The sequence below is a fragment of the Cydia strobilella genome, chromosome 16, assembly GCF_947568885.1.
Source record: "Cydia strobilella chromosome 16, ilCydStro3.1, whole genome shotgun sequence".
NCBI lineage: Eukaryota > Metazoa > Arthropoda > Insecta > Lepidoptera > Tortricidae > Cydia > Cydia strobilella.
The window spans coordinates 10,594,215-10,607,838 of NC_086056.1; the positions used below are offsets into that span (position 1 = coordinate 10,594,215).

The 13,624-nt window shown below is 36.0% G+C and overlaps 1 long non-coding RNA gene across 1 annotated transcript in view; it reads right to left on the reverse strand.

The window, feature by feature from the left end:
* Nucleotides 1-585: 585 nt before the first annotated feature.
* Nucleotides 586-13,624, reverse strand: part of LOC134748334 (uncharacterized) — a 479,651-nt gene continuing 466,612 nt past the window's right edge. The window contains exon 3 of the long non-coding RNA XR_010128402.1: nucleotides 586-597. This is a non-coding gene — a long non-coding RNA (uncharacterized LOC134748334). The remainder of the gene's footprint in view (nucleotides 598-13,624) is intronic.

Below are 13,624 nucleotides of genomic sequence, written 5' to 3' on the forward strand. Positions count from 1 at the left end.
TCATTCTTGGACACTAAACGGGAGAACGCTTCAAGATCAATTATTTTTGTAGGTATTAGTTTGGGTTTTCGGCGGTCTCGCTTTTATCCTCAAGGTTTAATTAACGCGCCCACTTCAATAGATTCGCACTCGGCTGCGGCCGCTGGTTTCGTTAAATGGGCAGAAAGTAAACATTTGAGGCAAACGGGTTAGATATTTACATTTGGTGCGCACGCATATAGGATTTGGAGCCCTTAACGTATTAATTCAGTTAATACTTGTGTCCACGGTCCGTTTTAGTGCATTGTTACATGTTGTCCCAGGTATCGCTGGTGCGATATAGTGGAAGCGGATCTGCGCGAACTTCGAGTCACCAATTGGCGAGAGGTCGCACAGGACCGAGAAAAGTGGCGCTGTTTTGTGTCGGAGGCCAAGTCGCTGAGTAAGTAAGTAAGTTACATGTTCGAACTAACGCGACCGCGGAGCCATCGCCACGACAATGTGCTACCACAACACATGTCTGTACATTTTGATAAGCAAATTATGTAACACAATAATGTTATGCTGTAATTTTGTTATATTTAAATATGCTGTGAGAGGTAAATTATATAAGTCATACTTAACAACTTTTGACTAGGGGATTGGCCCTTCAGAAATTTCAAAAAGATAAAATCGTCTGTTTCATACATTAAGAGGAGAATATGTCAATGTTTTTTTTTTTTCAAACATAAAGTTTATCAGACGTTCAGTATGTCTAGCCTAACTTGAGGTATTTTCCATTCAATCTTAAAACAAGCAAACTTCGTAATCGTCATCGTGTCAGTAATTATAGTCACTTATCCTGAAGTCAAATCATCAAATACCACGAATCCGCCCAGGTTAGTTCCGATCCGACTGAACCACTTATAGAGAATGATTGGCGCGTGTTTGCCGTGTATTTCTGATGATACATCAGCCACGTTTTGATAACGCTACAGCGAGAGTAACGGACGCACTTAATAATATCTCCATCACTCCCTGGAAAACGATGTGAAATCAACAGTCGTTTGTAATTTTCATCAACTTCAAAAATTGTATTTGCTTCAAAGAACTTTTATTATGTGCATATTACTACTTTTTAATGTACGTATTTGTGCTTACATTCATCGTCTAGCCGCCTAGACATCAAAACTTGCCAAGACGAATAAAATTTTGATTTGTCAAAATAACAATTGCTTTGAGAGGCCTCTAGAGGTTATCAGTTCGCAGATTATGGCCAAGATTTTTAAAGCACCTGTAGGTATATTAAATCAAGATATTTTTTTCAGTGACATCTTTTTTCTGCACTAAGTAGAACGACGCGATGTCCTAATATTGATATCAAATTGAAAAACACCACAATTATATTACAGACAAGGCGTCCATAGGACTTTTTTCCCACCAACTCGCCTAATTTTCAAAGAAGCATTTATCCTACAGCTTAAAATAATGATAAAGTAACTCCGGCTTGCCTATATTTGAGACGCGCCACTACTAAGCCTCGCACATCGGCTTACACAACAGAATGTTTGCCTTACTTTATGTTCGTTGGCATCGACAGTTTGCTTTGAACGACGCTGAGCCGGTTAGCTGTTATGATGTTTGAACCAACAGCAACACGCTTGTGGACCTTATGACTTTGCAATAAGGTTTACTTATTGTCAGTTTTGTGGACGATGGAACATGGAAGCGTCAAGGAAATGGTGAATAACACTGACATGCGTGCGAAAGTTACATACCTACCAACTCCTATTGATAATGCCCTGTAAATAACACTATACATATAATGATCATGATAAGTGGGTTTATGAATAAATGCCAATTTTAAAATAGATAACGTTTTCACTTCTAGATAATTTTATTTAATTACAGACTGGGAAGGGAGAAGGGATTCACATAGCCTAAGAATTCAAGTTCAAAAAAATTATAGATTTTGAAAGGCTTTATCTCGGAAACTATTATATTTACAGAAACAATTCTGATCTTGTATTGTAGAAAATTTGGTCTACTTTAAAAACGTCTTGAGAAGGTACTATCAAAAACTGGTCCTTTAGGATTATAAACGCCCAAATCTAAAAAAATACGAAGTTTTCGCGGTTTTTTTTTTTTCGATTTTTGACAAAGTTGTGTTCGGCGCTCAAGGTCTCAAACTTGGGTTATTCATTGGGCCAACATCATTAACAAGTCTTAAAAAATCAGAACTACCTGAATTGACGCAAACGCTAAATGTATAAGGTTACTGTATTAAGAAACAAATAAAAAAAAATAGATAAAATTGGGGTGTACCTGTACTGATAGTACCTAGCTGAAAAAGCTTCGCTACGAAGTGCTACGCCAATGCGCGTAGCATGAGTACGGTATATAGCGTATCGCAGAAAATTTGGCGTAGCGCATCAAGCAAGTTTAGTATTATACGCGTACTAAAAGGATTGAAGTAGAGTGCTCACTATAGTACAACCGGATTAAGTTTCACCTCGAAATCCTTCCAAAGTTATGAAATTTGGTATGTATGTTAATTAAAGGTCTCTTTTTCATGTCCACACTATTTGACATTTGGGGACCTCGAGGAATCGCAGCCATCTTGGAAAATGTGTACCATCCTGGAGAAATTTGCGTTTTACTCTAAATATACGTTCTCTATGAAAATATAGTGTAAGGCAACATTAAAGCTTATTAAATTCTATACAAAAATTCCTAGATAAATTTGCGGAAAAAATACATCTTGTTATAGAAAATAATAGCTGAATCCAGATTTAACGCTTATACCCTTTCAGGGGATATTCTCTTAATATGAAACTTGGAGGAATATGAATTCCACTTTTGTCTATATATTTGTACACGTTCTACTCCAATATCAACATTTTACTCGACTGCGACTTAAACAGAAAGTAGGGTTATGGGTTTAAATACTGAAAATCAGTACACCCTGTAGCTCAGGATACTGGACGGATTTTTTAAAATGACATACTGGTATATTCCTCTTGCCCTTCACAACCTGTTTACACCTGTTTTATTAAAGAAAAATCAATACAGCTGCCTTGAGAGGACGCCGAATAGTAAATCATATTTTTACTTCTAGCGCCTAAACTATTGAGTGGATTTCTATAAAATAGACATCAGTAGATCCATAATTGGTACACGAGTGCTATGCAATACAAATTTACTAAAATAAATGGAGGAAAAATTTGTAAAACTTAAAAATGTGACTATAAAAACAGATTTTAGGTCTTAAATGGGGTTTAAACAATAGTGACAGTAATGAAATTTGACACCTACAATTTCAGGGATCCCTGTTTGCGTGTCATAAAATTGGATCTTCGGGGACCACGGGGATCAAACGCCATCTTGAAAAGTATAAGTCTTTTTTGGTTTCACTGTTTTTCTCGGAATATCTGGGTTAAATGTGAATACTGTGTATAGCGAAACAAAAGCTTATTAAGTTCTACACAAAAAAGGTATAAAACACCATGTCCCTAAAACGGAGCTTTCTTCTAGAAATATGGCTCAGAAGTCAAAAGGTTATACTTAATCACCTCCTACTAAAATTTTATTTTAAAGCGGGTCAGATAAAATACTTGTATAATTTTTTACCAATTTTTGGAACACAAAAACATTATCTACCCAACCCCGAAAAAAAATGTGTGGAAACTTGTAAGCTTCCCTTGTAACTTGTAAGCCCTATTTCTAGAAAAAGGCTTCGTTTTTGGGACATGGTGTTGTATAACTTTTTAGTGTGGAATTTAATAAGCTTTCGTTTCGCCATACACAGTATTCACATTAAACCCAGATATTCCGAGAAAAAAAGAAAAACCAAAAAAAAACTTATACTTTTCAAGATGGCATTTGATCCCCGTGGTCCCCGAAGCTCCAATTTTATGACACGCAAACAGGGATCCCTGAAATTGTAGGTATCAAATTTAATTACTGACACTATTGTTTAAACCCCATTTAAGACCTAAAATCTGTTTTATAGTCACATTTTTAAGTTTTACACATTTTTCCTCCATTTATTTTAGTAAATTTGTATTGCATAGCCCTCATGTACCAATTATGGATCTACTGATGTCTATTTTATTGAAATCCACTCAATAGTTAACCCTACTTTCTGTTTAAGTCGCAGTCGAGTAAAATGTTGATATTGGAGTAGAACGTGTACAAATGTATAGACAAAAGTGGAATTCATATTCCTCCAAGTTTCATATTAAGAGAATATCCCCTGAAAGTGTATAAGCGCTAAATCTGGATTCAGCTATTATTTTCTATAACAAGATGTATTTTTTCCGCAAAGTTATCCAGGACTTTTTTGTGTAGAATTTAATAAGTTTTAATGTTGCCTTACACCATATTTTCATAGAGAACGTATATTTAGAGTAAAACGCAAATTTCTCCAGGATGGCTGCGATTCCTCGAGGTCCCCAAATGTCAAATAGTGTGGACATGAAAAAGAGAACTTTAATTAACATACATACCAAATTTCATAACTTTGGAAGGATTTCGAGGTGAGACTTAATCCAATTGTACTACTAGGAACCCGAATGATTTTATGCACGCATTTCAATAAAAAAAACTATTAAGTACTTAAAATTAATTAGTACTATTTTTTGTAACACCTAGTTTTTGCAATGTCTCTTTTTGATATCTGTCAATAAGGATATTTAGACTTGGCCTCATAGTGGCAACATCACCATCAACAAGGCGTTTTTCACTAAGTAGGTAACAATAAAAATAAAGGTATATATTTTTTACTAGGATTAACTGAAACTAGGCGAACATAATATTGTCTTCGGTTACCGCGATAGTTACTCATGAAATAAAACTATGAAAACGGATTATATAGCGTATATTGAATTTATAATACATCCCGACGTTTCGAACCCTTTACAGCGTTCTTTACAGTGTTCGTGGTCGTGGTTCGTGGTGGTGGTGGTGGTGGTGGTGGTGGTGGTGGTGTCCGTCCGTTCCGTTTCCGTTTTCATAGTTTTATTTCATGAAACTAGGCGAATTCGAGAAAGTTTATACAACATTTTAGTCTTTAAATATGATCAGATCAAACTGTTTTCCTAAGTCTGTTATTGATAGAATGTAATTTTAACGTAGCTTACACATTGTTGACACTTTTGTTAACCCATCCATTACCGCACGTGAGCGTGACAAAAACCGAACATCACCTTCAGGGCATTCATCTTTCAGGGCGAGATATAAAGGGCATAAATAAAGCAAAACCTATAAGGCTTTAAAGCAACAATGAAAAATACGAACCGTTTTACGTGGGGAGGCGAGTGGGGGTCCGCGCTGGAACAATGGGGGCCCGTCGAGAGCACGCCTGGAGCAGAAAAAAACACATGAACAACCGTTCCAATTATTGACGTGGGCATGATGAGGGCCTCGAATTACGCGCACACCGAGGTACGGCGTGTGGTAATTACAAGGTAGCTAGTTGGTTTGGTAATACTTTGTTTATCTCGTGACAAATATATGCAATACTTTATGGTTACGAATCATTTGGAACTTATTTACATTGTTTTAAAAATAAACGTGGCAAGAAAAAACAGATTAAACCGTTCCAATTATTGACGTGGGCATGATGAGAGCCTAGAGTTACGTGCACACCACAAGTTGGATTGGTATTACGTTTTTTAGGGTTCCGTACCCAAAGGTAAAACGGGACCCTATTACTAAGACTGCATCGTCCGTCTGTCCGTCTGTCTGTCTGTCTGTCTGTCTGTCTGTCTGTCCGTCTGTCTGTCTGTCACCATGAACCGTGATAGCTAGACAGTTAAAATTTTCGCAGATGATGTATTTCTATTGCTCGGTGGGCGAGTCCGACTCGCACTTGTCCGGTTTATCTTATGACAAAATACATGTGTCGTAAGAATGAGATAAGGCCTTCGAATGACTCTTACACACATTCCAGTATGTATTAGCAATGACCAGACAGTAAGCCCGTTTGGTAATGATTTGTGACAAAATACAATGTCCACGAAAGACAGGACACATGGGATGAGGACCCAAGTTACATGTCGCGTTTCTTGTGTAACGATTACCTGCTATAAGTCCGTTTGGTACTTTTATTAAACAAAAAACTGCAACGCTGAACAAAGCATCTTGCCTAATGTTGCTGTGTAAATAAATATTTGGCATTATCAAAATTATTATCATATATATACTAACAATATTGAGATAAAAATATAAACAACGCGTAAGCGGGAACAGAGATTATTTAATAACATATTTACCAGGGGTCACAGTAACAATAACAAACGTACTTCGGGCATAAGTATCAAAGTACCGGCCCTTCATTAATAAACTTCGCCTGACAGACTTGTAATTAAAATTAATACTGAATACATCGATAAAGTCGTAAGCATGTCGTATTGCAGCATTCTCAACTAACCGTGTGTACGATAATGCTTACAACGCAATATAAAATCCAAAGCACTTCTTCTATTGCCAATACCTACGAGTATTTCGTGCACTTTACACAAAAGTCTTTGCACAGGTGAAATCGAATAAATGTTCAATACAGAAATGGCATTATGTGCTTGTTTCTTTCAATATCAAATAAGTAGTTTAAAATTACGTTTACATTAAATTAAATTAAAAAGCTTTTATTTCGGATTATATATCCATAGAAGTACATATTATTAAAATTAAATTAAAATTAAAATTAATTTACATATTTAAAAGTTAGATTTAGTACTAGTGTAGTGTAGTGTAGTAGAAGTGTTTTTTTAAGAATCTACGCCTTTTCGGTAACATATTCCTCCATAAATTACCTACTAACAACTTAATCAGTGAACAAGTTTGGGAACAAATCAAATTATTTTATTAAATATTTTGATTTGTGTTTTTTTTTAAGTAGTTACACTACTATATATAAATTAAAAACCGAATCCGGCCTTCACCACTGGAGGGCTTCGTCACTTTTTCTTTAATATATGACATCTATTACAGTTTTTAACTTAATCAGTATCAAATACCGCTGGTAAATGTTTTTTTTTGTACCACATTACTTCTACGGGTGATACATTTATGATTAGGTATGATAATAAAAATGCTTTTTCATTTTACTTGCTAATTAAAGAAAATCCAATACTGGAGGACAAAACTCCAGGTACTGGATTTTTAGTCATAACGAAAATACGTATACCTACCGTAATTCTAAAGCTCACTCATTCAAGGACTAGCCAAGGTTCTCAAGTAGCGATGAGTATCCTTTGCAAGACGTGAGCTTTTGTTAGCCGCTAATGGAATTGACAAATTGTTCCACTCGACTAAGTGCTAACAGTGCGTACACCTGAGAGCATTGTGCTTTTATCAGCCTTACAGTAAATTCATATGAATTAATTTCATGTTTATTTAGACGTAAAATCGCCATGACATTGTCTCGTGTTAACGCCCTCGCTAAAGGGCGTATACCCATCAATAAATTAATTAGATAAATCCAATGATTATAGAAGGTATATGAGTGGGTAAGAAACGGAGATGCGTAAAACAATTTGTTCCTTTTTGTTAGTTACCATGCACCCATGCTTAGATTGCCTATTTATTAATTTAAACAATTTTATACTTTGTCAAATGCTAGTGAATGATATGGAAGCTACCATTTTCAGTACTTATACGTCTAGAGGCTGGCACGTAGAGAAATCATATAAAATGTAACGTCATAATATAAGGGGGGGAGTATAGTGGGGGCGGCGGTGTGACTTCCGCCGGATATACGATCGCGTTGGATCATTCTTCCATTGAGAAATGTATGGAACCGTTATGTTGTTAGAAGTAATATTGTAATGTGGCAGTGGTTATCTTTTCTTTTACAATTTAAACTTTATTGCATAAAATAGGTATAGAAATGTACAAATGGCGGACCTATTTGCCTAAGGTCTTTTTTAACGAGTAACATATTTTACATGGTACCTAATATGTAGTGAAATCTCACCGCGTATTGTGCAGTGAAAGGGTTACAGCGTAGGGTTATTTAAATAATTGTAGTAGTAGATACGTATAATAATATTATAATTCATAATACAGTTTATACCTGTATTCCTAAGCTAAGTCTATAATCTAGAATGCATAAATAAATAAAAGAACGATAATTTTCTCTGGCTACTCATTTCTTACGTAACCACGTAGCCGGGTCTAATTTTCATCGCCTACTCCTTCTAGCACTAATACGAGCATACTAACTGCAAATACGGCTTTTGCAAGTTGTTTTATCCTCGCTTTCAATTAGTAACCTGGCCATCGCAAAGGATTCAAGCTTTCAAAAGTGAACAAAAAACAGAACAATGAAAAATTCCCGTAGTCTTTCAATATTGAAACTGGCTTTTTGGCACGTTTTAATTAAAAATTTTAACATGGTTGGAATTATGTACAATTTCCCGATATGAACTTTTCTAAAGTTGTTAGAGGTATACAATACGTATTAGATAAAGTGAACGTGACAAACACGATCGTGGCAAAAAAAGAACGATATAGGAAAAAATCTACCGATGTAAAAATGTTTGTCACCGTAAAAACTCGTTTTTAGTGAAAACGCGTTTTCACTAGTCAAAACTAGTTTTCCGTTTCGCCTAAGTTAAAACGCATTTTCACTAGTTAAAACTGTTTTTCGTAAAATCTCGTTGAAAACTAGTTTTAACTGCAATATTTCAGTCAAAACTAGTTTTCGCAAATTCCCTTGGTGAAAACTAGATTATTCAAAAATAATTTTAGTTAAAACTGTTCTAGTGAAAATAGGGAACACACGTTTTAACTAGTTAAAACTAAAAATTGTAATAGATGTTATATATTAAAGAAAAAGTGACGAAGCCCTCCAGTGGTGAAGGCCGGATTCGAACCGGCGTCTTTAGCTATCGCGGCTAGTTAAAACTAGTTTTCATGATATTCTGCCAAAGTCGAATGATAGGGTGCGTCGACGAGTGAAGCGAGGAGCGTGTTCGGTTAACCGTGAGCAAATAGCGCGCAAAGCCAAGCGAGCGAAGCGAACGTGTCGCGGCAGCGGCCGGCGAGTGCCAGAGCCGACTTTATGTATTTTATAAGGTAAACTAAAAATAAGCTTCCTAAAGGCCGGCTATGGCAACCCCTCTGGTGATTGCTTTCTTTTAAGCGATTCGTCTGTACGTTTGTCTCCGATATCATAAAAAAACTTACAGCTTTATAAAATGGGACCTGGATAGTAAAATAAAAGAAATACGTAATCCATAAGATAATAAATCGTTATATTTCAAATACGAATATTACACAAACTATGTTCCGTTAAGCAAACTCAACTAAAATTAAGCTCAGAATATAGGGGTTTACCAGACGGTGAAATTAAAATGTAATGGGCACTAAACATGAGCTGAACTAAAATATAATTTGCTCAAATAGGCCTCTTATGCTTAAAAGTCTATTACTTAGTACTTATTGTATTAATTATATACTTTGCCTAATCTTAATAGTTATATGAATGTTTGTTTGTGTTATGTTTGTTGTGTGTGTGTTGTTGACTTAGTAAACTTGAGCGTATCCAAAATATTTGTATTCGGTTCATATTTAGGTATAGGGTCTACTGAGTATTATAAATAGGTATTATATTTTTATCCAACTTTAGATATTATACTGTAATGAAGTGTAATGTATAATGTGAGTTGGGTATAGGTACTAGCATCGTGTATTCTAAGTAGTGAGTAAAATAGTAAACCGATTTTGGTAAATAAGGTGTCCACCGATTCATGTTTAATGACGCGGGTGACTTAATTACATTTTCATCGAATTTATGCTTAATCAGTTATTTTTTTCAAAAGTTTTCTTGGTTTTAATTCCACTGATGATACGAAGCCGAAAAACGATAATGTTAAATCAAAAAAACCTGCATAGAAACCTACTGAATTCGCCGTCTACCACGTTTGATTTTAAAACACACAGCACGTGCGCCTAGAATATTGCCCGGTTTGCCAATACAACGAAACTGGGTTTATTGTAATTCCATTCAACCAATTTAAATCTATAATAATCAGGTACTTACCTACGGAAAGATTTTAAATTTAACACCAATATTTGAAAATCGAGAGCCTTATAGTTAATTTTGAGCAGTGCCGTTACCATGAGTTTAGTCAGTCGCTAGCATATAGTATATCATCATCAATATCATCATCATCTCTATTTCGCTCTATGGTTGACTGGCAGACAATGCTATCGAATATTAAATCCATCATTTATACGTTGTTATATTTTGTGGAATAATGTTACAAAAAAAAACCCAATTTAGTACTTTGTCGATTCAAAACAGCACATAGGTAATGTGCTGTTTTGAGTCGACAAAGTACTGAGAAATAATAATGCAATGTACCTATAAACATGAATCTAATGGAAAATGTATGACTTTCATTGCGTACAAAGCCACGCGAGAATATAAAAAAGGCGACCGCAAATAACAGGCGCAAAGACCGGGGAATAATAAAATATTTAGAAGCAATAAAGTTGCAATAAGAGCAGATAAACTATTTCAATCGCCCGCCATGGCGTCTTGACAAAAATGCGTTTCCAAGAACAGGCTTTGAAAAGAAAATGCTATATTATTTCTCAGTCATGAAACGTTTAAGATCACTTTAAAAGGACGGCTTTACTTCATATTTTATAAACCATAAAAATGACTTCGTGGAAGTTAAGTGTGATAAAAATAAAAACTTGCAGCGTAGTCGCTCTTATAATATTCCTTCCAGGTGGGCTGTTTTACACAATTGAAGGAGGTCAACATCCCACATGCTACCCACACGAAACTTTTGCACAAAAATTCGGCGTCACAGATTTTCGCTGACATCAAGGCCGTCAAACCTTTCATATTTTCCAGGTAGCATTACCCGAAATTTATTAGTGTGTTATAAAATTAAGGAGAAAAAGTGCTTGCACGCCAAACAAGGCTGCTTTGGACACAAACACGCACATTGTATTCAATATCCTCAATTTGGACAACAGAATCGGCGGTGATGTGTTACGAATGGCGCTGACTGATCAGGAAATAGCCAAGGGTGAAACGAACTTAGAATATTAGGGAGTTATCTTAAATTTGTGTTGCTTTGTGCTACATGTAATCTAAACTAACGGATGCTTTACAATTACGAATAAAGTACATTTATATGGCCAGTTAATGGCTGGTTATGACGTCAGCTGCGAAAGCTAAAGACGTGGGTTCAAATCCTGCCTCAGCCTTTGTATTTTTTCTTTAATATAATCCAGTTCTGGTAAGACATACATAATAGAAAGATGAGATATAATCAAATACCCCTGACGAATTTTAAACTAACGAAATAAGAGTTGGTAGGAAGTTGTATTTACTTATATAGAATAGAATAGAATAGAATGAGATTTTATTCGTAAGCACAAACAAACAAGACATTACATAATATAAAGAAAACATAAAATAAGATTAAAGTGCCACGAAATGGCCTCATCTCAGCATGTTGCTGGTGACTTCCAGCGCTGCTCTTCCGATGAGACCATCAGGTGAGAAGAATCACGGAAGGTAACAGACAAGAAGAAAAGATACATAAAATAACATACAATGAACAAATAGTTAAATAAGAAAAAGGTACACAGCAAGAAGATACAACATAACGCTTAAATTAAAAATTATTTATATAAAGCAAACATCGTACTTATAACATAACAGTCAGTCCCTGTATCGGTCCGGTCCAACCATACCTTGGCTGAACATTACAGCTACATATGCAACTAGCGCCAACTACACGGACTATAAAAAAAAAGAAAAAAAGAATGACGTCTGTCAAGTGTCAAACCAAACCGATATCGGGCATCGAGCGTTTATCAAATCAATATTATATTATTTATTTATTAACAAGACAGCATCAGAGGAAGACATGCTACTGTCATTTAATTAGAGCAATCGAGTACAGACAATACAAGTTGTACTCTTCTAGGCACATACTCATACTCATTTATTTATAATAATATTTCATATTACACGTCATAGTAGTAGTCATCTGTTGTTGGCTGATGCAATGCTGAAGTTGATAGTTGACGTCAACATGAATAATCTCATTTTTTTAACAAGCAGATACGTCTATGAATAATCCCCTCAGAAAACCCATTCCCGACAGAGAGACGACTAACAATGACGTATCTGCTGAAAGGATAAGAAGCCATCTTCAAGTTTCCCGCCACTTAGTTTCACCCCTTTTATTGCGGAACCTTAAAAACGGGTAAATAAGGAATGGCAAGAGCAGTCCCCGAAAGGTCGGAAGGGGAGACGAGGAGGGGGGTGCGGGCCACTTCCGCCGGATATACAGCCGTCCGCCGGCTAAGCCAGTATTTCATCGCCCCGGGCAACGTGTCCTAGCACTTTTATGAAACATTGAAATTTACCGGCACATAGTAATGTGCTATAACAAAGGAATAACGCTGGAAACAAATAGAGCACGACGGCCAGTTAAACATTCCTTTGTTTCCTCGTGCGGTCACTAGCTACTGTCAGATATAAAGATTTCAAAACAACTATGATTTCCTGCCACGGTCAAAGGAGCTTACGGAGAAAGGGAAAAAAGCGTCTAGTAAAAGAAAGGAATAAAAAATGCAGAGAAACACGGAGGTCGGAGTTTTTCCTGTCACCGGGCACAAACAATGCCTCCATTGTAGGGCTGCGCCCCGCGCTGCGGCTCACCCCCGGGAGCCCTGGCGCTCAGACGAGGAAACGAGCATCTTTTGTTGCCCCCGCCCCGCCCGCCAGGAAACGAGGGCTTGAACCGCGGTCACCTGTTAACATTCGTGCCGACTTAAAAATGCTCACACTATTTGTTTGATTTTGTTGAAATAGCATGAAAGAGTGGCGCTAGCCAGCTGCTGCTTATGTAAAATGCGGAGATGATTTTTTGAGAGTATTTTCTGCCCTAATGCGAGTAGATTTTTTTTATATTGCAATTCTAGTATTACGCTGTACATTTCGCTCCGCATGTATGACATACTCTTTTCCTATTTTCACTACCGTTTGACTTTACGTTTTGATCTGGACATGAATATATATAAGACGTATTGAATATTGCGATACAGAATACAATATTTAATTAGTTGTTAAATAGATCCTAGCGAGAGTTACGTGACATCCACACATTACCTTGGAGAAGTTGATTGACTCCATCACTGTGCCAATATAATTAAACGTTTTGCTTACTAAAACGCCACCATCAAGATCGTGCCAGACCTGGGACATACGAGCTGGACCAAGAATACGTTGACAAAACAAACTTTTCTTACAATACTATTTAACTGAAACAAAATGTATAATCTTCAAAATATTTGCCTTTAGATTTGATACACAAACGCAAACTATTGTTAAAATTGTCAACAATATGCACAGTATGTAATAAAACTAATAAATTTTCGTCAACTTATTTTTGGCCACCCTGTATTATAAGCCAATTTTTTATGTAAAAAATAGGATTACAAAAGTACTCCTCTCTATTATTCTCAAGGGTACTAAACATTGAAGAGTAAGTAAGTGATACCGAGTTGGAAAAGTTTTCTTCACCAAATAAGTAAATCATCCTTTTAAGGAATGAAATTTGACAGACAATATAATCCGAAAATACAAATAAATATGCGTTCTTACACAAAAAAACCTCTTACAATG